This window comes from Bombina bombina, chromosome 3 (genome assembly GCF_027579735.1).
Source record: "Bombina bombina isolate aBomBom1 chromosome 3, aBomBom1.pri, whole genome shotgun sequence".
Classification (NCBI taxonomy): domain Eukaryota; kingdom Metazoa; phylum Chordata; class Amphibia; order Anura; family Bombinatoridae; genus Bombina; species Bombina bombina.
In genome coordinates this window covers 414,972,518-414,998,050 of record NC_069501.1, presented here as the reverse complement: position 1 = coordinate 414,998,050, position 25,533 = coordinate 414,972,518, and the positions used below count along the sequence as shown (strand labels likewise).

General features: G+C 39.5%; 1 protein-coding gene across 1 annotated transcript in view; it reads left to right on the top strand.

Annotated features, from left to right (window-relative positions):
- Positions 1-25,533, top strand: part of MFSD4A (major facilitator superfamily domain containing 4A) — a 173,261-nt gene that overhangs the window by 20,422 nt on the left and 127,306 nt on the right. The window lies entirely within an intron of this gene.

Genomic DNA, 25,533 nt, shown 5'->3' with positions numbered 1-25,533 from the left:
CCCATCTCACTTTTGAACATGGACTATAAGATATTAACCAGTATATTAGCTAAAAGGATACAAGGGTCACTTGATACTATAATACACTCTGATCAAACAGGATTTATGAAGGGAAGATCCTCAAACACTAATTTGAGGAAGGTCTTCTTAACAATTATAGACCACTGGTATAATAATAAATATAACAAGAAACTAAATAAAGAAGATATTGCAATAATATCACTGGATGCAAGCAAAGCCTTCGATTCAGTTACATGGGACCATCTTGTCACTGCTCTTAAAAAATTTGGGTACGAAGGGGAATGCCTTAACACAATTGAGATGCTGTATAGGGAGTCCAGGGCAGCAATTGTTATAAATAACAATAAAACATCTTATTTCCCTCTTCTAAGAGGGACAAGACAGGGATGCCCCCTGTCCCCCTTAATTTTCAATCTAGCCCTAGAACCTTTACTGATCGCCCTGAGGGATAAGATTCAGGGGATAGAGGTAGGAGGTAAAAATGTGCAATTAGCTGTATATGCTGATGATCTTTTGGTATTTTCTAGAAAGTCTTGCCAGAGCTTCAATCAAATTTGTCAAATCATAGAAAACTTTGGTTCCTTTTCAGGGTATAATATTAATAGAAACAAATCTGAAGTTCTGTGGTTACAAAAAAACCAGACATCAGAAGATAAGATCTTCAGGGAAGTAAGTAAACATATTACCTATCTGGGGATTAAGATCTCCAATAACCCTATGGAATGGTATTCTTTAAATATTTGTAATGGTGCAAGACAATTTTCTGAAACCCTTAAAAGATGGAAATCTCTCCCACTCTCGATCTCCGGCAAAATAAACCTGTTAAAGATGATTGCACTTCCAAGGCTGCTATATTTGTTTCAGAATATACCCTTCTTAATTAAAAAACAGGAGATTAAGATAATTAATTCTGCGATCAAAGATTACATATGGATGGGTAAGAAACCCAGGATTAGTTATCAAAAACTAGTCCTTAAAAAAGAATATCTAGGCTTAGGACTCCCTAATATTGAAATGTATAACTTAGTGGCAGTTACGAAGATTGCCTTAGACTGGCTCTTGGAGAGTAATCATTTTTCCCTCTCAGACATAGAAAATGGCTTAATAAAACCGTTCTGTTTAAAAAACGTTCTTCACTCAGAAATTAAAAATCTTCCAGACTATGTTAAAAAAATAGATTTCTTCAAAGATACAATAGTGGCTTGGCATAGGACATGTAAATTTCTAGGCCTAAAGCCCTTCGCAACTAAATTTTTGTCTATAGAGGGAAATCCAGGGTTTAAACAGGGTCTTCCTTCGGGAATCTTCACACGCTGGAGAGAAAAGGGATTATCTAAACCTATACAATTAGTTAAAATTAATCAAGAGGCAATGACGGTTGAAGAATTTGAAGTAATTAAGAATAGATATAGTTTGGCAGATAGACACTTCTTCTCATTCCTGCAAGTCAGACATTACTGTTTGAAACTAATTCAACTGCAGGGGAATAACTGGGAGCTTACAGCACTAATCCCGGTTATCAATTTAATCAAACAGGGTAAATACTCTATCTCACTTCTCTATAACATAATAAATAATAGAAATCACAAACAATATATTGAATTAGGGGTCGCAAAATGGAGAGATGTATTTTTCAAGAATCTCAGTACACAGATAATGGTGAAAAGTGTAGCGAGGGTAGAAGAGGCATCGCTAGCTATCCCTATGAGGGAGCAACATACTAAGATAATGTGGATGGTATATATTACTCCTGAGAAAATCGCCAAGTGGGGAGGCACCGGAGAGGGAGCATTATGTATAAAATGTAGGCAACCAAGTACAAACTTGCTACATAGTTTCTGGTCATGCCCAAGAATACAAAAATTATGGGGGGAAATAAACTATTGGCTAGGTAACATATATGAGACCCAAATCAGGCTACAAGCAGATCAGGTCATTTTTTTCCACTATAAGAAAGAACATTTAATGTGTAGAAAATTTATAACATTAGTGATTTTAATAACAAGGAATCTCATATTAAAAGGGTGGAAGAAAGATAAAACTCCAACCCTAATAGCGATTAAGGAAAATACTCACCACCAATTCTTGATAGAACTTCAAGATACTTTGTTCCATATAGAAACTAATATCGCCCGTTTTTTTGATAAATGGGGAAGGTGGGTTAAAACCCAAGACTTAGAAGAACAGAAGCGAATAATTAAAAAGTTTGATAATACAGTATACATAGAAAACTGTAGACTTAGAGGAGAATGGTTATTTGAATAAAGATGGCCGGCCTATGGGGAGAGGGGGGGAGATGGGAGGGGTATATTAATTTCCTTTTTTTTTTTTTTTTTTTTTTTTTTTCTCTTCTTTTTGGGTGTGGGGGAAATATACCTGACTGAATAAGAGTTAAGTTAAAAACTATATACGCCATATTGAAATGTTGATAAGAGTAATTATGTACTCATGTGACCGAAAGTGAGTTTGAATATTTTCTTCTTTTGTGTTGTTGCTCTCGCTTCTTATGTATTGTTAATTAAAAATGGAAAGGAGTGATGAGATTAGTAACATAGCTTGGAAGGTAAAACTCGACATTATATTAAGACAAAAATGTTATCTGAACTGATGAAACTAGTGTAATACGCATGCAGATAAATATGTATAACATTTTGCTGGATTTGTTGTGCTGAAACAACTTAATGTTTTTTTTTTCTCTTCCTTTTTCTGTATTTGATACAAAATATCAATAAAACTTATTTCAAAAAAAAAAAAAAAAAAAAAAAAAGATACTGATAGAGGGATAATTTTACATTCATCACATAAAAATATTGAAATTGTCACCTGTCAGTGTTCCTTTAGCAATTTGGGGAGCCTTATAGTTGAAAGAAAGAGTGAGGTTACCAGCAAAAAAATAATACTAGATGAAGAAGGTTCCCAGGTAAAATAACAGTAAGTATTTCTCTTACAGGTTGCTCCTCCGATCTTTGCTCCATTGTCTGTTCGCTGCAATGCTGCTACATTTGGCAGATCAGTCACATATTTTAGGATTCTGTCCTGACTTGCAGCTTTGTGTTAGGTCTTTGTGTCTATGCAGAATCACTACTAACAGCCAGATCCTGCTTGCAAAGCCTACAGGGTTAGTGCAGCGTATATGTAGCATATGTACATATGTATATATGTAACATATGGTACATATATCAGCAGAGATTGGGTTGTTAATAGTAGTCAAATAAAACATAACTAATCTGTGCATTATCTGTGCTACCTATAATTTTTAAATATATAAGGTGCCAAAGGTTTCTTGGAAAAGGAAATACAGGGAGCAATATGATGCACACTCAATATGGATAGCTCAGAAACCGTGAGGGCTTTTAAAAAAAAAAAAAAGAGAATGAGGTGGAGAAAAAATGTAAAATGCTATTATCAAGGTCAGTCTTGGACCAGTGGTAAATGGCTAAGCCTAAAATAGGGGAGGAGTTGGGTCAGAAATGGGGGTCACTTATTGGCCCTTGATGGCTAATAGACTTGCTTAAAGGGATGCGGCTTATCTTTGTCTTGAAATGCCTGTCACTATATGTCCTTTATTTTCTTTTTAACTGAGACAATAAAAGCTACATTTTATTTAGCAAATCGCTGGAATTTTGTTTTTCCTGTAAAGGGACATTAAACCCATAAATGTTCTTTTGTGATTCAGACAGAGCACACCATTTTAAAATGTTTCCAATTTACTTCTATTATCAAATTTGCTACGTTCTCATAATATTCTGTATTGAAGCGATATCTAGTCTGAAGCACTGCATGGCAGGAAATAGGGCTGCCATATAGTGCTCTTGCAAATGGATAACATTCTTGCAAAACTGCTGCCATATAGTGCTCCAGACGTGCACGCTCCTGAGCATAAACAAAGAATAATTAATAGTAGAAGTTAACAGTTAGCCAATTACACACAACAAGACAAAGAAATGAAATACAACACGCTAGTGTAAGTTCACAATGGGTACTGTATACATCTTAAAGGGACAAAATACTCATATGCTAAATCACTTGAAACTGATGCAGTATAACTGTAAAAAGCTGACAGGAAAATATCACCTGAGCATCTCTATGTAAAAAAAGAAGATATTTTACCTCACAATCTCCTCAGCTCAGCAGAGTAAGTTCTGTGTAAAAAGTTATACTTCACCTGCTCCCAGCTGCAGGTAAAAAAATTTAAAAAAAAATGAAGAAATGAACAGCAGCCAATCAGCATCAGCAGTGCTGAGGTCATGAACTCTTACTGTGATCTCATGAGATTTGACATAACTCTCATGAGATTTCATAGTAAGCTTCCTTTACCTGATTGGTGAAATAATATGAGAGTGCACGATGCTAGTCCCTTCAGATGTCCCAGGACAGGCATACTAATATGCTGCTTAGAAATCCTTTACAATGGGATGTGGCTACTGAGAAGCTTTTGAGGTAAAATATCTTTCTTTTTTACATAGAGATTGTGATGAGAACAGGATGTGATGGCACTAGCATGTGGGCGGGGCTTAGGTCCGGTGTCTGTGTCGCAGTTAGTTTAGTACAATCAACCTGTCTGGATGTGTATTGCTATGCTCTGTAATAAAATAGAGTTGTACCATCATTGCTGTGTCCTGCATATGTCCTGCATCTCATGACATGGTGTCAGAAGTTCTGGACTACGCTTCTGTTTCTGATGATGACGATGTCAAAGTTTACCCCACCTGAGCCTTTTGACTTTTCTCAGCCTGCAGCTTGGCCCACATGGCGTCAGCGGTTTCAGCGCTTCAGGATTGCATCCAAACTGAACAAGGAGAGTGGTGAAGTACAAGTTAATTCTCTTTTATATTCTATGGGGAAAGATGTAGAGCCAGTGTTCAATGCTTTTACTTTCCAAGAAGGGGACGAAGTTAACTTTGATATAGTTATGGATAAACTCAGTGCCCACTTTGTGCCCAAAAGAAATGTGATTCATGAGAGAGCTTGTTTTCACAAACGTAATCAGCGTGTGGGAGAATCTGTGGAGTCATTTGTGCGCAGCCTGTATGAATTAGCTGAATTCTGTGAGTTTTGTGTTGCTAAAGAAGAGCAAATCAGAGACAGAATAGTTATTGGAATTGCAGATGCTGAAGTCTCCCTGAAGCTGCAGTTAGAGCCTGATTTAACGTTAGACGGGGCTATTAGGATGGCCCGCCAGAGTGAACTGGTGAAAAAGCAAAGTGCTGATCTGAGGTCTGAGAGTATTGTGGATGAAGTGCAACAGTCTAGGAAAATTACTAGTGAAAGGCACAGTGTGAGCGGTAGATCTAAAGTACTGGAAAGGCCTAGAAGTGGATGGGCGCAACATGGCCGATGCACACGGTGCTACCGGGCTCATGATCAGAGTGCTATATGCCCGGCCAGAGATAAAAGATGCAGAAAATGTAACAGAATAGGCCATTTTGAAGTGGTGTGTAAAACTGAATACATTAAGGAGATGCAGGTGGACAGTGACCAGGAGGGTCAGGAAGTGTCTTTTGTGGGGTCTGTTGTGGAACGGACAAGCTCAGAGGAAGATTGGAAAGTTACTTTTACTGTAATGGGAGCCAAAGTTGATTTTAAGATTGACACAGGAGCAGATATCACTGTAATGTCTTTTGCTGAATTTATGAAACTGCCTCGACAGCCCCAGCTGGCGAAGGTTACTACAAATGTTCATAGTCCTGGTGGCCGCATTGATTGTGTGGGGAAATTTCTTGCCAGCTGTGAGTACAAACAAAGGAAGTTCACCATGTGGGTGCATGTGATCCGAGGTCAGTGTGTTAACAGTTTATTGAGCAGAAAAGCAGCCTGTGACTTGGGCCTCGTGGCCAGAGTGAATGAGATCTCTGAAGATATGTTTGGCGAGTTGGGCCTACTGAGCTGCAAACCTGTCCGTATAGCACTTAAAAGTGACGCAGTCCCGTACAGTATTTCTACTCCTCGTAGAATTCCGTTCCCGCTCATGCCTCAAGTGGATCATGCGCATGAAGTCTATGGGGGTTATTGAAGAGGTTGTTGAAGCAACTGATTGGTGTGCCCCCATTGTTCCAGTTGCAAAGAAAAACGGAAAGGTGCGCATCTGTGTGGACCTGAAAAGGTTGAATGAGGCAGTGAAGAGGGAGAGATTTGTGCTGCCGACATTGGAAGATATAGCCCCGAAGTTGGCTGGGGCGAAGTTCTTTTCCACATTAGACGCTTCTAGCGGCTTTTGGCAGATCCCCCTGGATCCAAAGTGCCGCAAACTGACTACCTTTATCACTCCGGTAGGTCGGTTCTGCTTCTGCAGACTTCCCTTTGGGATATCCTCCGCTCCTGAGATCTTTCAAAGGGAAATGAGTTCTCTCCTGAGTTGCCACGTGGGCACAGCAGTCGTCATGGACGACATTCTAGTGTATGGGTCTACAGTGGAGGAGCATGATCAGCGTTTGAGTTGTGTGCTGCAGGCTATCAAAGAGTCTGGGCTGAAGCTGAATAAAGAAAAATGTCATTTTAGGAAAACTGAATTATGCTACTTTGGGCATGTCATCAACGGGGATGGCATCAAGCCGGACCCCGAGAAAATTCAGGCTATCGAACAGATGAAAAGCCCTTCTGATGTACATGAGCTGAGACAGATATTGGGCCTTGTAAATTACGTGGGCAAGTTTCTTCCAGATTTATCTACAGTTTTGCACCCTATCACAGAGTTGCTTAAGAAAGATGTTGCCTGGGTCTGGGGACCCTCACAAGAAAAAGCGTTCCTGCATGCTAAGTCCCTGCTGGGGTCTGCCCCAGTGCTGGGGTTCTACGACCCTTCAAAAAAGACTGTGGTTAGTGCTGATGCAAGCAGTTATGGGTTGGGGGCTGCACTCCTGCAGCTGAATGACAACAAACTACAGCCCATCGCCTACTGTTCCCGCACACTGACGGCTGCGGAGTCAAAATACGCTCAAATTGAGAAAGAGTGCCTGGCTGCAGTTTGGGCCTGTGAGCGCTTTCAGCGTTATCTAGTGGGTTTGGAGAAATTTAGTCTGGAAACTGACCACAAACCGCTAGTCCCTCTTATCAATTCTTATGACATCGACAAAACACCCTTGAGATGCCAGAGACTTTTAATGAGACTACTCAGGTTCAATGTTCAGGCAGTGCATGTGCCGGGGAAGCAGCTGGTTGTGGCAGATACACTGTCCAGGCTCCCGCTGGCTGCTGCTGAAGAATCCTCCACAGAGTCGGATGTAAAAGTGTATGTTGATTCAGTTCTGGCCTCTAAGTCCATTTCTTCAAGGAAACTGGAAGAGATAAAGAAAGAGACATATTTGGACACAGATCTGCAAGAAGTTATAAGGTACATAAGAGATGGCTGGCCCGAGAGCCGGGCAGCCTGGATGTCTTTAAATGCTTACCAGCCAGAGAGGTCGCAGCTCACGGAGCTGGAGGGGTTGGTGCTGTTCCAAGACCGTATTGTAATTCCTGTCAGCATGAGGAAGGAGATGTTAAACAGGATTCACGATGGCCACTTAGGCATTACAAAGTGCAGAGAAAGAGCAGCTACAGCTGTGTGGTGGCCTGGGATCAGCTCCGACATTGCAAATCACGTGTCTAAATGTGCCTTTTGCCGGGAACGCCGGCCTACTCAGAGAAGGGAGCCCTTAATGTCTACTCCGCTGCCTGCGGCAGAAAATAGCTGCTGATTTGTGCGAACTGCACGGGAAAAAGTTTCTTGTTGTTATCGACTACTATTCCAGGTATTTGGAAATAGCACCCCTGAATGATATCACAAGTCAGGCCGTTATCATGCGCCTGAAGAGCCTGTTCGCCCGCTGGGGCATTCCAATGGAGCTGGTGAGTGATAATGGCATGCAGTTCGCTTCTACAGAGTTCAGTGCTTTCAGCAGGGAATATGATTTTGTACATTCCACATCAAGTCCACATTATCCGCAGGCCAACGGAATGGCTGAAAGGGCAGTTCAAACAACAAAATTCATTCTAAAGCAATCTGAACCGTACCTAGCCCTCTTGTCATACAGGGCGACGCCCATTCAAGCCACCGGGTTTAGCCCGGCACAGCTGATGCTAGGACGCCAGATTCGCACCACTTTACCCTCAGTGGGTGTCTTCAAGCCGCCTGGCCCTGTTCCTCGGGACGAAGTCCTTAGGAGGGATGAAGAGGCCAAAAAGGGTTATCGTTTCTTCTACGACAGGAGACATTCTGTCAGGCTTTTACAGGAACTGAAAGCGGGCCAAAGTGTCAGAATTAAACTGGATGATGAGAAGAAATGGAAGACGCCTGCTACGGTAGTGGGCCGCTCTCCAGAACCAAGGTCTTACACAGTCCTTACAGAGGGAGGGACGGTTACACGCCGTAACCGAAGACATCTTCAGCCTGTACCTGAGAGTCTGGAACCGGATACCTCAGTACCACCGCCGGTGGGATCCCCTGTTCTAAGAGAGGTGCCTTCCCCTCAGCAAGATCATAGCGGGGATATATCTTTGCCTCCAGCAGACTCTTGTTCACCATCTTCTGTATCAGAGGACAGTTCATGCAAAGTTACATCAAGCGGAAGAGTGGTGAGGCTTCCGGCCCGATACAGGGACTGACTTTAGCTAGAACAGTGACCGGAAGTATGGGCAGAATAATCCCATGGTCACTGTGGACTAGGGTAGTCTACCCCGATGTCCAAGTCAGGATGTAATTTATTTGTTCATGTTTTCTAATCTATCTGTTTTTATAATGTTCTAAAACAAAATGTTGTTGTATACCCTGTTGGTGTACCTTGTTATTTAATATATGCGAATGTATGCTTTGCCTTTGAAAAAGGGGAAGATGTGATGAGAACAGGATGTGATGGCACTAGCATGTGGGCGGGGCTTAGGTCCGGTGTCTGTGTCGCAGTTAGTTTAGTACAATCAACCTGTCTGGATGTGTATTGCTATGCTCTGTAATAAAATAGAGTTGTACCATCATTGCTGTGTCCTGCATATGTCCTGCATCTCATGACAGAGATGTTCAGGTGATATTTTCTAGTCAGCTTTTTACAGCTATGCTGCATCACTTTCAAGTGTTTAAACATTTGGGTATTATGGCCCTTTAAATCTATAGAATTACATCCAGTATTAAAATGTGGGATTACAAAACAGACATATAGTAAAACAGCAAAAACTAAGTATGCACATCAATCATTAAGGATTAGGCAGAGTAGTCATCATTAACCAGAAATAAATGTTGTGGATAGCAACAAAATTTAAGGAGTAATAAAGACCATGGGGTCAATTTATCAAGCTCCGTACAGACCGCTGCTTCATAATTTGTCCACCTGCTCTGAGGCAGCGGACAGAAATCAACCCGATCGAATACGATCGGGTTGATTGACACATCCTGCTAGCAGCCGATTGGCCGCAAATCTGCAGGGGGCGGCATTGCACCAGCAGTTAACAAGAACTGCTGGTGCAATGATAAATGCCAACAGTGTATGCTGTCTGCATTTATCGATGTGCAGCGGACATGATATGCTACATCGTATCACGTCCGCTCGCACATTAATAAATTGACCTCCATGGGTTAAATTTATCAAGCAGCGGATGCTGCAATCTACCCCCAAATTTTCAGGTTCGCCTGAAACTTAAGTTAAGAAGCAGCCTTATCCGCCATCTCTGAGGTGGCGGACTGCAATCATCCCAATCAAATATGATCAGGATGATTGATGCCCCCTGCTAGCGGTCGAATGTGCAGGAGGCGGCATTGCACAAACATTTCACCAGAAATGCTTGTACAATGATAAATGCCGACAGCGTATTCTACAGCGGATCATGTCCACCCGACATTTGATAAATCTACCCCCAAAACTGGACTTATAATTAAATAACAGTCCATAGTTATTATTTTCAGTTCTCTATAATACAAGAGATTATCACAATGATACTTAAATGAGAGCAATCTTTAAGGATCAGGCAGTGCAGCCATCATTAAACAACTGTGAGTGTAGGTAACAGAAGAGAACTAGCAAGTGAACAAATAAAATGACAGATCCAGGTTATTATAGACAGTTCTCTAGGATCCAAGGGACTCAGCTAATGTTGGCTTTAATGAGACAAAAATGAAGAACAATTTCCAAGAGGTTCCAGAAAACAGTAGCCAACATTGACTCAATATGACCTTGGCTGTTGTAAAAATGTAGTAGTTTAGTAAACCGATCATGGTTAAATGCTATGGAGGTGCTCCATCTGTGTCAGCCCTTCGGGTTTTAGATCAAGCACATCTCTATCCTGGAGAGGCAATGACTGCAGGGGCCCCTGAGCGTCGCCACCTCCTGAAGGCAGAGAAATAACACCGATATAGGACTTTAATGGTGGAGTCAAGGGCATGAAGGTTAAGCGTGGCTTGTAGTTTCAGTGTAAATGCAGTTCTCTAGTCCTTTTAGAAGCTTTCTCAGTTTGTCCAATAATCCTGGAGCTCAAAAATGGCTGTCTTAATCAAACTGCAATACTTGGTTTACGGGGGTACCGAATCTCACACTAGGCCACCTCCTAAGGTTCCAGTGATCCAGTTCATGGATCATGGATCATTAAGACAAAAAACAAATATGTGACACATAGAGCAGATAGATTTGTTAAGTGAAACTTTGGAGTTTCAAAAATATTCCTTTAAAGGACATCAAACCCATATCTTTTCTTTGTGATTCAGAGAGAGCTTACATTTTAAAAAAAAGTCTGCAATGCACTTATATTGTCAAAATTACTTTTCTCTCATTAAATTCTTTGTTGAAGAGAGATCTTTATAGGTAGTGTGCCCATGACAAAAAAACACTGCTGTCACCTACTGTTCTAGCAAATGTATAACATCGTTATAAAACTGCTGCCATATTGTTCCAGTCACATGCATGCTCCTACACCTTCCTACCTGCTTTTTAATAGAGGATAGCAAAAGAACAAAGTCCATTTGATGATATAATTAAATTAATACGTTTTTAACGATTTTACACTCTATCTGAATCATGAGGCATGATTAATTAATAAGGCATGAATATAAAATATAAGTACTAATTCATAGTTACTTAAATTCCAGAAAAATGTTTTTCACAAACATTTCATAATTTTCATACTGTAAAACATCCCTTTCCCACTCCTTTTTCTATTATTTTTTTTTTTATAATTACCAACAAATATAAAGTAGGTTTGTTAAAGGGAAACTGAACCCAATTTTTTTCTATCGTGATTCAGATAGAGCATGCAATTTTAAGCAACTTTCTAATTTACTCCTATTATCAAATTCTTTTCATTCTCTTGGTATCTTTATTTGAAATGCAAGAATGTAAGTTTAGATGCCGGCCCATTTTTGGTGAACACACTGTGTTGTTCTTGCTGATTGGTGGGTAAATTCACCTACCAATAAACAAGTGCTTGCCATGGTTCTGAACCAAAAAAATAGCTTAGATGCCTTATTTTTCAAATAAAGAAAGCAAGAGAACAAAGAAAAATTGATTATAGGAGTAAATTAGAAAGTTGTTTAAAATTGCATGTTCTTTCTGAATCACGAAAGAAAAAAAATTGACTTCAGTGTCCCTTTAACTACATTAAATTAATAAACAAAACCAAGCTACCCTTTTAAATAAAAATATTATCCTCAATATAGTACTATCAGCTAGATTACGAGTTTTGAGCGTTATGGGGAAATTAACGACCGCCACATAAGCGGCGGTATTTTACCTCCCTATAGCGCTGCTATTACAGGTTTTGAAAAAGCAGGCTTGTGCGGGCAATATGGTGGCTTTGCGCTCCATACCTCACCCAAATACAAGCGCTGCTTTGACGTGCTCGTGCATGATTTCCCCATAGACATCAATGGGGAGAGCCGGCAAAAAAAAAAGCCAAACACCTGCGATCGCGGAAACAAAAGCTCCATATCGCAGCCCCATTGATGTCTATGGGGAAAAAAAAAGTTACCTGTATGTTTTAACACCCTAACATAACAACCACGTCTAAACACCCCTAATCTGCCGCCCCAGACAACGCCGCAACCTACGTAATGTTATTAACCCCTAATCTGCCGCCATTAACATCGCCGCCACCTAAATAAAACTATTAATTCCTAATCTGCGGCTCCCGATATCGCCACCACCTACATACAGTTATTAACCCCTAATCTGCAGCCCCTAACATTGCCGCCACCTAAATACACTTATTAACCCCTAATCTGCCACCCTTAACATCGCCGCTACCTACATTACAGTTATTAACCCCTAATCTGCCGCCCCCAATGTTTAGTGCAGTTTAGTGTAGGCTAGGGTTTTTTTTTATTTTGGGGGGCTTTTTTATTTTGATAGGGCTATTAGATTAGGAGTAATTTGTTTTTATTTTTGATCATTTCGTTTTTTATTTTGTGTAATTTAGTGTTTATTTTTTTTTGTAATTTAGATCATTGTATTTTAATATTTTAATTTATTTTATTGTAATGTTAGGTTTTAGTGTAAGGCAGGTTAGGTTTTATTTTACAGGTAACTTTGTATTTATTTTAATTAGGTAGCTAGTAAATAGTTAATAACTATTTACTAACTAGTCTACCTAGTTAAAATAAATACAAACTTACCTGTGAAATAAAAATAAAAACTAAGATAGCTACAATATAACTATTAGTTATATTGTAGCTAGCTTAGGTTTTTTTTTTACAGATAAGTTTGTATTTAGTTTTAAGTAGGAATTATTTAGGTAATAATTGTAAGTTTTATTTAGATTTATTTTAATTATATTTAAGTTAGGAGGTGTTAGGGTTTGGGTTAGATTTAGGCTTACGTTAGGGTTAGGCTTAGGGGTTAATATATTCATGTAGTGATGTGGGAGGCCAGAGGTTTAGGAGTTAATAGTTCATTTTAGTATATTTCGTTGTGGGGGGCTTGCGGTTTAGTGGTTAATAGGTTTATTATAGCAGCGGTGTTGGCAGACGGCAAATTAGGGGTTAATAATATTTGAATAGTGTTTATGATGCGGGAGGGCAGCAGTTTAGGGGTTAATAGGTTTATTATAGTGGCAACAATGTTGGGGAACGGCGGAATAGGTGTTAATACATTTTTGTAAGCGGCGGCGATGTCCGGAGCGGCAGATTAGGGGTTAATATTTTTATTTTAGTATTTGCGATGTGGGAGGGCCTCGGTTTAGGGGTTAATAGGTAGTTTATGGGTGTTAGTGTACTTTGTGACAGTTTAGTTATGAGTTTTATGGTACAGCTTTGTAGCGTAAAACTCATAACTGCTGACTTTAGATGGCGGTACAGATCTTGTCATTTTAGGCTGTACCGCTCACTTTTTGACCTCACAGCAAAACTCGTAATACCGGCGCGCTATGGGGTCCCATTGAAAAATATTAAAAATGCAGTACTGTTGTTGTCGTGATGGCCAAAAAGGTGTGCGGTACACCTATTCTGACAAGACTTGTAATAGCGGCGTTAGGGAAAAAGCATTGTTATGAAGCATAAAGATGCTTTTTCACTCATAACGCAAAACTCGTAATCTAGCTGTATATGAGCACCAGCTTCCTGCTATATGAGCTGATGTCCCAGTTAAAAAATGGCTCCTATTTAATTGTGTAAACATTCACATAACTGTGACTGACCCAGCGTCATATACAACAGTAATTATTGAAACATAAAACAAACAAAACATTTGTATATTTAGTTGTTTCCAACAAAGTATCAGTTATATCCCTATATATCTTCTCTTCACTGCCCCCTATTACAATCTATTCTAAATTGGCGTAAAAACTTATATTCCATGGTGATTTTTGGCTCCCTTTTCTACTCCATTACAAAAAAAGTTAGTTTGCTTACTCTTTGGTTAGGTTTGCTTACTCTTGGATTAAATAAACACTTGAAACAGTCTTTTTTCTTGATATTTGTGTTCGTTTCTGTGTCCTTACACAAAAGCCAAAGATAATATGACCAAAGCTAAACATGGTGGCTGATTGCATCAGTATTGATGATGATTATTGCCTTGTAGTTAAAGGGATATGAAACCCATGATTCGGATAAAGCATGCAATTTTATGCAACTTTCTAATTTATTCCTATTATCAATTTTTTTCGTTCTCTTGGTATCTTTATTTGAAAGCAGGAATGTAAGCTTAGGAGCTGGCCCATTTTTGGTTCAGAACCCTTGGTAGCGCTAGCTGATTTAAAAATAAATAGCTTACATTTACGTAACTTTCCTTTTTTAATGCACATAAACACATGTAATATAGTGCATTCTCATACACATTTTGTATGCCTATTTTTAATATCTATTGTCTCTTTAAAGGAACAAATTAAATCAAAATTAAACAATTTTAAGCAACTTTCCTAATGTACTTATGTTGTTGAATATGATTCATTCTCTTGGTATCCTAATTTAATTTAAATCTAAGTAGGCTCAGTAGCATCAATGCACTGCTGGAAGCTAGCTGAACACTCTGGTGAGCCAATATCAAGAGGTATATATGTGCAGCAACCAATCAGCAGATAGCTCCCAGTAATGCATTGCTAGTTACATTGTGATCTAGGGCAGTGTTTCTCAACCACGGTTCTTAAGTACCCCCAACAGGCGAGGTTGAACTAGCTGAAAGCACATGTGAAATAATCCGCTGGTCAGTAACCATGGTTACTAACCTGCTCTCACTCATCAGCTGATTATTTCACTTGTGCTCTAGTTCAGCTATAATGAAAACTGGCCTGTTGTGGGAACTTGAGGACCGAGGTTGAGAAACACTGATATAGGGGCAATCACAATCCTGTAGAAAAACTTATCAAATAATTTATATACAAATAATCCCCATACAGTTTAAAAAAATCCCTATACAATGTAATGGTGATTTTCTGTTAAAAAAGCATTAGATACATTTTTCAAAAGGTTTATAATTGACCCCATAGGTTGAAAAAGACTCAAGTCCATCATATTTAAAGGATTACTTTCTGTTATAATTTTTAAGCTAAACAACTAACATATTAAAGTTAATAAACATTAATTAAAACCTACTGACCTATATTTTCTCTAAAACGAAGTTTCATAACGTTCTAAAAGTTATATATTTTATTCGCAGATGATGTCACGTTAGCCTGCCCACTATTTTCAGCACTGCATGTTCAAAATACTTAAACCAATAACTTTGTGTTTAAAGCGCCATTTTGAAACCTAGGTATTGTAAACGGATTGGTACAGAGCAAAGGATACCCACGGAGTGGGCTTGGAAAACAATTAAATTTGCAGACAAGATTTCTGATATACGGTAGAGATATGTTAATGAAATGCTATTGATAAAAAGTGTATTTGGGGTAGTTAGTTAGTAACAGGCATAGAAAATATTTACTTACAGTGGCCCTTTAACTGTTCATGCATTCAATTTACTTCTGCTGATCTAAAAGAAAGGGGAGGGCAGTTCGAAACATGGGACAAAATCCTTCTTGACTAAAGCAACCTCATTAGGCAGAGAATTCCATATCCTTATTGTTTTACTGTATTGTTTTATGCTGTTGTTGCTGAAATGTTTGTCAAGTCTCAATGGGCGACCTATTGTCCTTTGTACAATCATACTGATAAACAGGTCAGCTGAGAATCACTTATATAAGCCCTGTTTATATTGTGTTATGTAATCATATCCCTTCTCAGACACCTCTTTCCCAGTGTAAATAATTGCAACCTTTTCAGCCCTTCTTCATAAAGCAAATCTTCCATTCCCCTTATCAGTTTTGTCACCATTCTCTGCACTTCCAGTTCTATAATGTCCTTCTTTAAAACCAGTTTCTGATATTGCACTACATATCCGAGGTGGTTAAATTCCAGGAAAAAAGTCAAAATAAATCATGACACAATCAAGTACCTTGCAAAGATAATAATCTCTTGCAATTTATAATGGGATTTATTTTTTCTTTTCTCATATCGTGCATTTAAACAGCCATTTAACAGCTCCTTCAATTGTGGGAAAAAAAATAAAATAAGGGCCATCACCCCCCCCCCACCTCCCCCAGGAAGCCCTCAAGGAATATAACATGCTATAAACGGATGGGGCAATTTGCAGCATTTTGCTTTCTGGCCTCTCTAATAGGCTTACCAGAAGTCCCAGTTTGACTGGGATTGTTCCTGTTTTGAGGCGCTGTCCCAGTGTCCCACCCAATTGTTCATTCTGTCCCAGTTTGCCAGGTGTCCGGTATTTGACCGGACAGTCTGGTATTTCTGTTTGTTGCCCGGTAAAATACTTTTTTTAAAAACGGACAGTTTTGGGTCCATTCTGTCCATGCGCCTTACTGACTGCCTGACAATCTTTGTTTACAGTCAGTGGCACTGTGAATCTAAGTAGCGCAGCGCTGAATAGCGCAGAAGGGAGTGACGTCAGTTACATGATGTGCGGCAAGAGTGAGGGTAGGCAGCATGTGAGGTACACAGCACTATGGGACATGCAGTTGCCATGGTAGCAAGATGCTAACAGTCCATCCTGGGTGAAACATTAACCCCAGCAGAGGGTATTTTCCTGTCACACATGGCTTTGCGGTCACATAATGAGCATCAGGCTGCAAGCCAAGGGCTACTGCTGGTCACTGAGCAGACAGTGCTATAGCAGCAGCTACATGTGCTCAGTAGCAGACACTATGTAAATGGTTATATATGTAACGTTATTTATCCTGTGTGTACAGTGCATGGGTGTGTTATGTGTACAATAAAGCTATGTGAACATTAGACAACATTTCCACTGTTTACTTAGTCATTTCCATTGCAACAGTGACAGAGCACCACCATCTTGTTATATGACCTTTGCCTTAGCAGATGACTTCTGGGTTAAGTGTTCACATGTGTATGGAGTCTGTGTACTAGGTAAGTCCCTGTTGTAAGTTACACATTACCTCTGTAATATGTGCATCGGGTGCTGCTCTGTAATGGGGACATTTCCCCCCTGGCATATTATATGGTGCAATGCTGTGTAATAATGAGCTTGTGCAGATAGAACTCATTCTGGGGAACTGCTTAGCAAAAGCTGCCATCTGTGATAGGCAGTGATCACAAAGGTTAATTACTAAATATAGGGCTATTTACCATATCTGTCGCTGTATAGCAACCCTCTCTGGAAAATCAGTTCCGGTCGACAATCACCACGCTCCCTTGACCACACCTGGGGTTGCCACCTCAGCCTTGTTTTCCTGGACACTTATGAGTTACACATGCTGCAAGGTGTGCAGGGAGCAACATGTATTGTGTTTCTAAACAGCACTATTCATATTCCTCTCTGCACACCCTGCAGCATGTGTAACTTATAAGTGTTCTGTATATTAAGGGACGGGTGGCAAGCCTAACCACACCCCCACTGGCACCACGCCAGATGGTCCCAGTTTCACATCTAAAAATGATGGTAAGCCTAGTTAAACAGTGTGAGTAGTACAAGTGTGAGAAGTGCAAAGTAGTGGTGTTTCCAAGTGGGGCACTAGCCCTTCCCAGAGTAATGGATTCCCCCATTTGCCCCCCTTATTGTGGTCAACCCATGCTTTCCTGTTCCAGCTCCACCAACCCCACTCACAACATGCCCAAACACACCCACATTCTGATCCCACCCTACAGCTACAGTCCTGCCCACAATTAATTTCCAGAAACGCCACAGGTGCGAAGATTGCATGCATGTAATTTTTCCACTACAATGTCCATTTAAAAGTATTTAAAATGTAATAAGATGTTGGTGGATATGCACTTAACATAGATAGGAATGACTTTACACTACTTGACAATAAGCTGTTTACACCACTTTGGCTGTTATTTTTATACCTTGGAGCTGGAAGCTCTGATTTGGAAAATCTTAAGCCCTGCACATACTAACCTATTTACAGATGCTTGCAGTTTGCCAAGAAATATCTAATTGCCCTTTGTGTGTATTACCGTTGTGTGGGCGCTAAAGGAACAAACATTAAAAATCATTCACTTAAAAGCATATTATTTAAACACCTTTTATATAGTTTTCCTTGAGCAGAGTTTTAAAGGGACAGTCAAGTAAAAAAAAATCATGATTTAAATAGGGCATGTAATTTTAAACAACTTTCTAATTTACTTTTATTACCAATTTTGCTTTGTTCTCTTGATATTCTTAGTTGAAAGCTAAATCTAGGAGGTTCATAAACTAATTTCTTAGACCTTGAAGGCCACCTCTAATCTGAAAGCATGTTGACACTTTTTCACCACTAGCCCTCTAGTTCATGTGTTTCATATAGATAACATTGAGCTCAGGCACGTGAAGCTCCTAGGAGAAAGCACTGATTGGCTAAAAATGCAAGTCTGTCAAAAGAACTGAAATAAGGGCGCAGTTTGCAGAGCCATAGATACAAGGTAATCACAGAGGTATATTATTATAACTGTGTTGGTTATGCAAAATTGGAGAATGGGTAATAAAGGGATTATCTACCCTTTTAAACAACAAAAATTCTGGTGTTTACTGTCCCTTTAATTTAAAGCTGTTTATTTTGACTAAAAGGAAGTGATAGAACCTCATTGGATGATATGAAAACATCATATTTATATATACATATATATTTATTTATTTATAAAATATTTTACCAGGAAGGATACATTGAGATTTCTCTCGTTTTCAAGTATGTCCTGGGACAGTATATATATATATATATATATATATATATATATATATATATACATATATATATATCAGCAATATAACAATATTTGTAATGTCCTTGTAGAAGAAGGTAAAAACATTACTTTAATGTCTCTTTATAGAGATATTAAACAGTAAATACATGCTAGATATAATGATAACTTAGAGACAGATATAAAACAGGCAATAAAAGTAACTATCTAGGGGGCGGAGCCTACAGTTGCAGAGACAGGACGTGTTTTGTGGGAGCTCCTGGTTCCACTACAGTGTTTTATGCATTTTTTTTATTGTTTTCCTATATAAAAATCTCCAACCCTGTGGATGGGGGCCAGAGGGACACTACAGGACTCAAGAAATTGACAGTCCGGAGGGGAAAACTTTCTGGATTGACGGTTCTGTCTAAAATCTGCAGCTAGGCCTCAAGGCCGCCACATTTATTAAGTGTTTGGTGGTTTCTGGAGCCGGGGTTTACGCATATTCCCCCCCCTGGGACACTGGGGTTACGAGTAGTACTAATTACTACACAACTAGAATCAGACATGGATATCGATATGAAAGCATCAGCAGACACTATATATGAGATGCTTAATGTGCACTTCGCTGGACTGAGGAGCATAATTGCGCAGTGTTTTGCAGGCTGCCCTTCTCCACGCGACCCTTGTGATAGGGACCCGGAATCAGAGGCTTCCGCTGCACAGTTAGAGGAGCCCATGAGGGTAACGTACAGCTCCTGGAACTCATTGAGGGCCCATAAACTACCACTCTTCCTGGAGAGAGTGTGTGAAGACCCGGCCTGCCATATTTCTACCGAATGCTATGTCTTGACTGGAGCTGAGTCATTGCCTGAGACTGCAGATGGTCTAGAAATAGTGAACCCACGGCCATGTCCAGAAACAGTGACTAAACCCACTCAGACCGCCGAGACAGGCCCGCAACCATGTGCAGCGGTCTGCCCGCACCTTCCGAGAGATGACTCTTTTAACACTCAATGGGGTTCTATACAAGTGACTCTTGCCGCAGCAGTGAAAATCCTTGCGGTGTATCATTACCTCCCTATGGAAAGAGAGAGACCGAGCTACAGGACATCAGTGGGGGCCGCATTTCAGGGAGCCTCTTATCAGCCCATAGATTGTACGGGCGCGCTCTGCTTTTGCCAGCCTTTTGACCCTGGAGGCTATCAGACTCGCCCCCATACCGCATCTAGCCTGCCACCTAGCTGGGCGCGTGCTGGGGATAACAAAGAGAGCGCTGTGGCATTGAACACAATTTGGACACTTACATCCAACTTGTCTGGTGGACCGGAGTTCCGGAGGCAGCAGAGAGGAGGCCTGCCTGGATGTAGAGTGCGCTGGCTGGTGGAGAAATTCTGACCCGCGACGTGACTGCCGATACAGAGACAGATGTCACTGTGATTGGGAGGCCATCAGGGATGGAGCTGCGTTTGTGTCTGAGGAAAAGCTGATGGAGGATCATGATGCCTGCTCAGACCCTGCACAAGCGATTATGACGACGAGACTACAGTTTTGATCCAGCGCGAAGACCTGACGAACACTGAAGGGACTCTACTTATATCAGACTGTAGCCATAACTATATGGAAACCTTTAGATTCCACAAGACTGATGGCTGCAGCTCCGTTACATAATCCATTTCACTCGATAACTTGTAATACCTGCCAGGTTGCGTTCCCACAACTCATATATGGCCAACAATCACCAAGAGTTAGTGTTAGGTCAGTTGGAGTCCAAAGCTTAGCGACAACCTTCTAGGTATGTGCCCTAAGAGACCTATAACCTTCCATGTTTTAGAGGACTGTATGCGACTTTAATAATTGTTAAAGGTTGCTTTCATATACCCATTATTGCATTTTGTTTCCATACGTTCTCTTTATTTATATAAATGCATGCAGTGTTTTGTGATACCCTTATGTTTAACAACCAGGTGGCTCATTAGACACTAACAACATATATCAAAGCTATCCAACCTACTTTAAACCTGTTATGAGCTGTAGATTTATTAAGCTATACTATCTCGTGATAACCTTAAAGATTGTAGCTTACATGCCTAACTGGATAATTTAGAATGTTTGCTATCACCGTTGACTGTTAAGTGTGTTTTTACATCTGATGTTACCGTCCTCCTTCAACTCATTAACTATTTTAACATGAGTGAGTCTATTTATAGCCAAATATAATAAGGATATTGCTCTTGCCCTAGTGTCATAATTCTGATAGTTTTTAGGAATAGCTCATTATCTCCCTAAACTATATAACTGCACCAGTATAAAGTTGAATCCATTAGTTCAGGTTATGGCACCTTAACTCTATATGGATATATGAGTTTGCTGAGACTTATACTTATACTTTACTTATGTTCATGCCTTCTATGATGCCATACTATAGCCCAGGTATTAGTTTACCATACATTGATTTTGGGGCTTTATATCAGGTTGGGTGGTCACCTTGGTATACTCAATTATGTTGGGGTGCTGTCTGTGGCCGAGATGGCACACCTTATTAAAGATCACCCACATAAGTATTAGTGTGCAAAGGCTCATCTGTTAAAATATACCTTATACTATACTACCCCACCCCCTCTATAATTGTCTGTATAACTTTATACGCTAGATCTGAAGGTTTATAGATAACAATTCGCCTTAATTTTATGGCCTGCCAAGAAACTGTAGTTTACTCTTAGCTCATATGGTCCCTCTGAAATGCCACTACTCTTGGCTCCATTATTGTTGTTATGTTTGTTCATTTTTGAAAATTGGCCCGTAAGTGGTCCCTTTACTTACAATGCTTTATACACTCCTTACTTATACTTGACTCAGAATAAATTACCTATCATTATGACTTCCCATATAAAGGGGTATTTCTTATGTTAATATTCAAAACTGAGGTTTTTCCATTGTACAAATTTTATGCTGCTACACAAACCCACTCTGTGATTCTGTTTAATTTTAGGCATGTTATACTGAGATACTACTTATTTTTGTACGCATGGAAATGTATCATGTCTTTATTTTCTCTTTGTATGTATCATTTAAACCTCAATAAAAATTAATTAAAAAAAAAAAAAAAAAGTAACTATCTAGCAGGGTTTGATATCTCTGCATATTCTTAATAATAATATATTTATTGCCTGTCTTATTATTATGTCTTTTTTTTAATTGCATTATTATTATTGCCCCCTAATTGTCCTCAGGAGAAGAGATGTGTAAAGGGAAACCTAAGTTACAGTTAAAGGGATAGTCTACAGTATATGGAAAATTATATTGTTTAAAAAGATAGATAATCCCTTTATTAACCATTCCCCAGTTTTGCATAATCAACACGGTTATATTAATATACTTTTTACCTCTGTGATTACCTTGTGGATATGTCTCTGCAGACTGCCCCTTTATCTCAATGCTTTTTACAAGCTTGCAATTCAACCAATTAGTGCTGACTCATGCATAACTCCACAGGAGTTAGCACAATGTTTATATATGGCACACATAAACTAGCGCTGTCTAGCTGTGAAAAGCTAATAAAATGCAATGAGATAAGAAGCGGCCTTCAAGGGTTAGAAATTAGCATATGAGCCTACCTAAGTTTAGCCTTCAACAAAGACTACCAAGAGAACAAAGCAAATTTGATGATAAAAGAGAATTGGAAAGATGTTTAAAATCGCATGCCCTATCTGTTTTATGACATGTAAATATTGTCTAAATGACATAAGATGTTGTTTACACTTGGTTCCATCCCCTCTCTGAGTTATCCCATTTTACAAATGTAAAGAAATATTCCAAAATTTCAACTATTCCGAAATCCAAACTTTTTCTTGTCTCAGGCAGTTTGGATAAAGGGTTTTCTGCCTGTAAAAGGAATTGTGACTTGTCACACAGTGTTTCACCAAAAGCACATGGATATACAAACACTGTAAAGAAGTGACAAGCGATATAAGTGGGTGTGTTTCCTTATAATCCATTTCTGATTATGCTATTGTGTGCCAATGCTGATGTGAAAAGGCTGTGTATCAAACACTTCCGACTCCATATAGCAGACAGATTCATAATATTGTAAACATGACATCCTTTATCTTATAATGTAGCATTAAAGGGACATGGAACCTACATTTTTTCTTTCATGATTCAGATAGAGCATGCAATTTTAAGCAACTTTCTAATTTACTCCTATTATCAATTTTTCTTCTTTCTTTTGGTATCTTTATTCTCTTAGTATCCTTAAAGTGCATACCTAAGTAGACTCAGGAGTATCTATGTGTGTTGAACACTATGGGCAAAATGTATCATCATTGTAGGCAAAAAGGTTCTTAAAGGGACACTAAACCCCCAAAAAAGTTATCAGTAATCGCAAAATGAATATATTTTATAGCAGTTTTTACATTCTGTTTCAAATTTGTACTATTTGTAGTAATCATCTTTTTAAAATATGTCCGATTTCCAAACCCACCCCCGGGTATGCGTTTCCCTAGTCCAATCCCCACTGATAACCCAGGTTCTGAAAATGGCGAAAAATTGCCGCAATGCGCATTCACTAGCTTCTGAAGCGTCATCCTTTACATCACTTGCGAGATTCCATTGACATTATGTGGGTAATCGCGACATCAGAGGCTGGATACGCATACGCAGTGGGAAGAAATTGTTACATAATGATATGCATAAAATCGGCATCTGATTGGAGATTGCTTTTCCTCTTGTACAGCCCATATTTGAGGGTTGGACTGAGTGAGGTAATCAGCGAAAATAAAAATGAAATTTTAAAATATAGAGTCGTTTCGTTGGAGTGTAAAAGTAGGTGACTGGTATAATATTGATTGTTATGTGAAATTTGTAGTCCGGTTATACTAAAAAACAAAAAGTTTTGGAATTCTTTAAGTAGAGAACCTGTCCGCTTGCAGCATCACGTGGCAAGATTTAGCCTTGCACAAGAGCTCTCTCATGCAGTTGTCCCCTATTCTTGCACCCTGTGATTTATCTCACCACTTATGAGGTGGCGGAGAAGCAACAGATACAGCTTCTGCTTCTTAAATTTGTGGCTGTGGGCTCGCTCATGCAAGCCTGCTCCTCAAAGCCTTAAAATCTGCACACACACACACACACATATATATATACAGGGAGTGCAGAATTATTAGGCAAGTTGTATTTTTGAGGATTAATTTTATTATTGAACAACAACCATGTTCTCAATGAACCCAAAAAACTCATTAATATCAAAGCTGAATTGTTTTGGAAGTAGTTTTTAGTTTGTTTTTAGTTATAGCTATTTTAGGGGGATATCTGTGTGTGCAGGTGACTATTACTGTGCATAATTATTAGGCAACTTAACAAAAAACAAATATATACCCATTTCAATTATTTATTTTTACCAGTGAAACCAATATAACATCTCAACATTCACAAATATACATTTCTGACATTCAAAAACAAAACAAAAACAAATCAGTGACCAATATAGCCACCTTTCTTTGCAAGGACACTCAAAAGCCTGCCATCCATGGATTCTGTCAGTGTTTTGATCTGTTCACCATCAACATTGCGTGCAGCAGCAACCACAGCCTCCCAAACACTGTTCAGAGAGGTGTACTGTTTTCCCTCCTTGTAAATCTCACATTTGATGATGGACCACAGGTTCTCAATGGGGTTCAGATCAGGTGAACAAGGAGGCCATGTCATTAGATTTTCTTCTTTTATACCCTTTCTTGCCAGCCACGCTGTGGAGTACTTGGACGCATGTGATGGAGTATTGTCCTGCATGAAAATCATGCATGACTCCATCCTCAACCCGAAAAGGCCCCACAAGCTCATCTTTGATGATACCAGCCCAAACCAGTACTCCACCTCCACCTTGCTGGCGTCTGAGTCGGACTGGAGCTCTCTGCCCTTTACCAATCCAGCCACGGGCCCATCCATCTGGCCCATCAAGACTCACTCACATTTCATCAGTCCATAAAACCTTAGAAAAATCAGTCTTGAGATATTTCTTGGCCCAGTCTTGACGTTTCAGCTTGTGTGTCTTGTTCAGTGGTGGTCGTCTTTCAGCCTTTCTTACCTTGGCCATGTCTCTGAGTATTGCACACCGTGTGCTTTTGGGCACTCCAGTGATGTTGCAGCTCTGAAATATGGCCAAACTGGTGGCAAGTGGCATCTTGGCAGCTGCACGCTTGACTTTTCTCAGTTCATGGGCAGTTATTTTGCGCCTTGGTTTTTCCACACGCTTCTTGCGACCCTGTTGACTATTTTGAATGAAACGCTTGATTGTTCGATGATCACGCTTCAGAAGCTTTGCAATTTTAAGAGTGCTGCATCCCTCTGCAAGATATCTCACTATTTTTGACTTTTCTGAGCCTGTCAAGTCCTTCTTTTGACCCATTTTGCAAAGGAAAGGAAGTTGCTTAATAATTATGCACACCTGATATAGGGTGTTGATGTCATTAGACCACACCCCTTCTCATTACAGAGATGCACATCACCTAATATGCTTAATTGCTAGTAGGCTTTCGAGCCTATACAGCTTGGAGTAAGACAACATGCATAAAGAGGATGATGTGGTCAAAATACTCATTTGCCTAATAATTCTGCACTCCCTGTATATATACAGTATATACACACATACACACACACATATATATATATACAGTATATACACACACATACACACACACATATATATATATACAGTATATACACACACACACACACACATATATATATATATACAGTATATACACACATACACAGAGGCGGCTCTTGAGTTAGTGAGGCCTTAGAAAAGCTCAAATATGATGCCCATTAACACAAAGCAAAATGCAAACCATAACCAAATAAATATGAATATGAATTGCTCTGAATTTCGCTTTAATCTGCCCCCATGTGCATTAAAGTTCACCAATCCCTTCCTATGGGTTTTGGCAAATATTCAA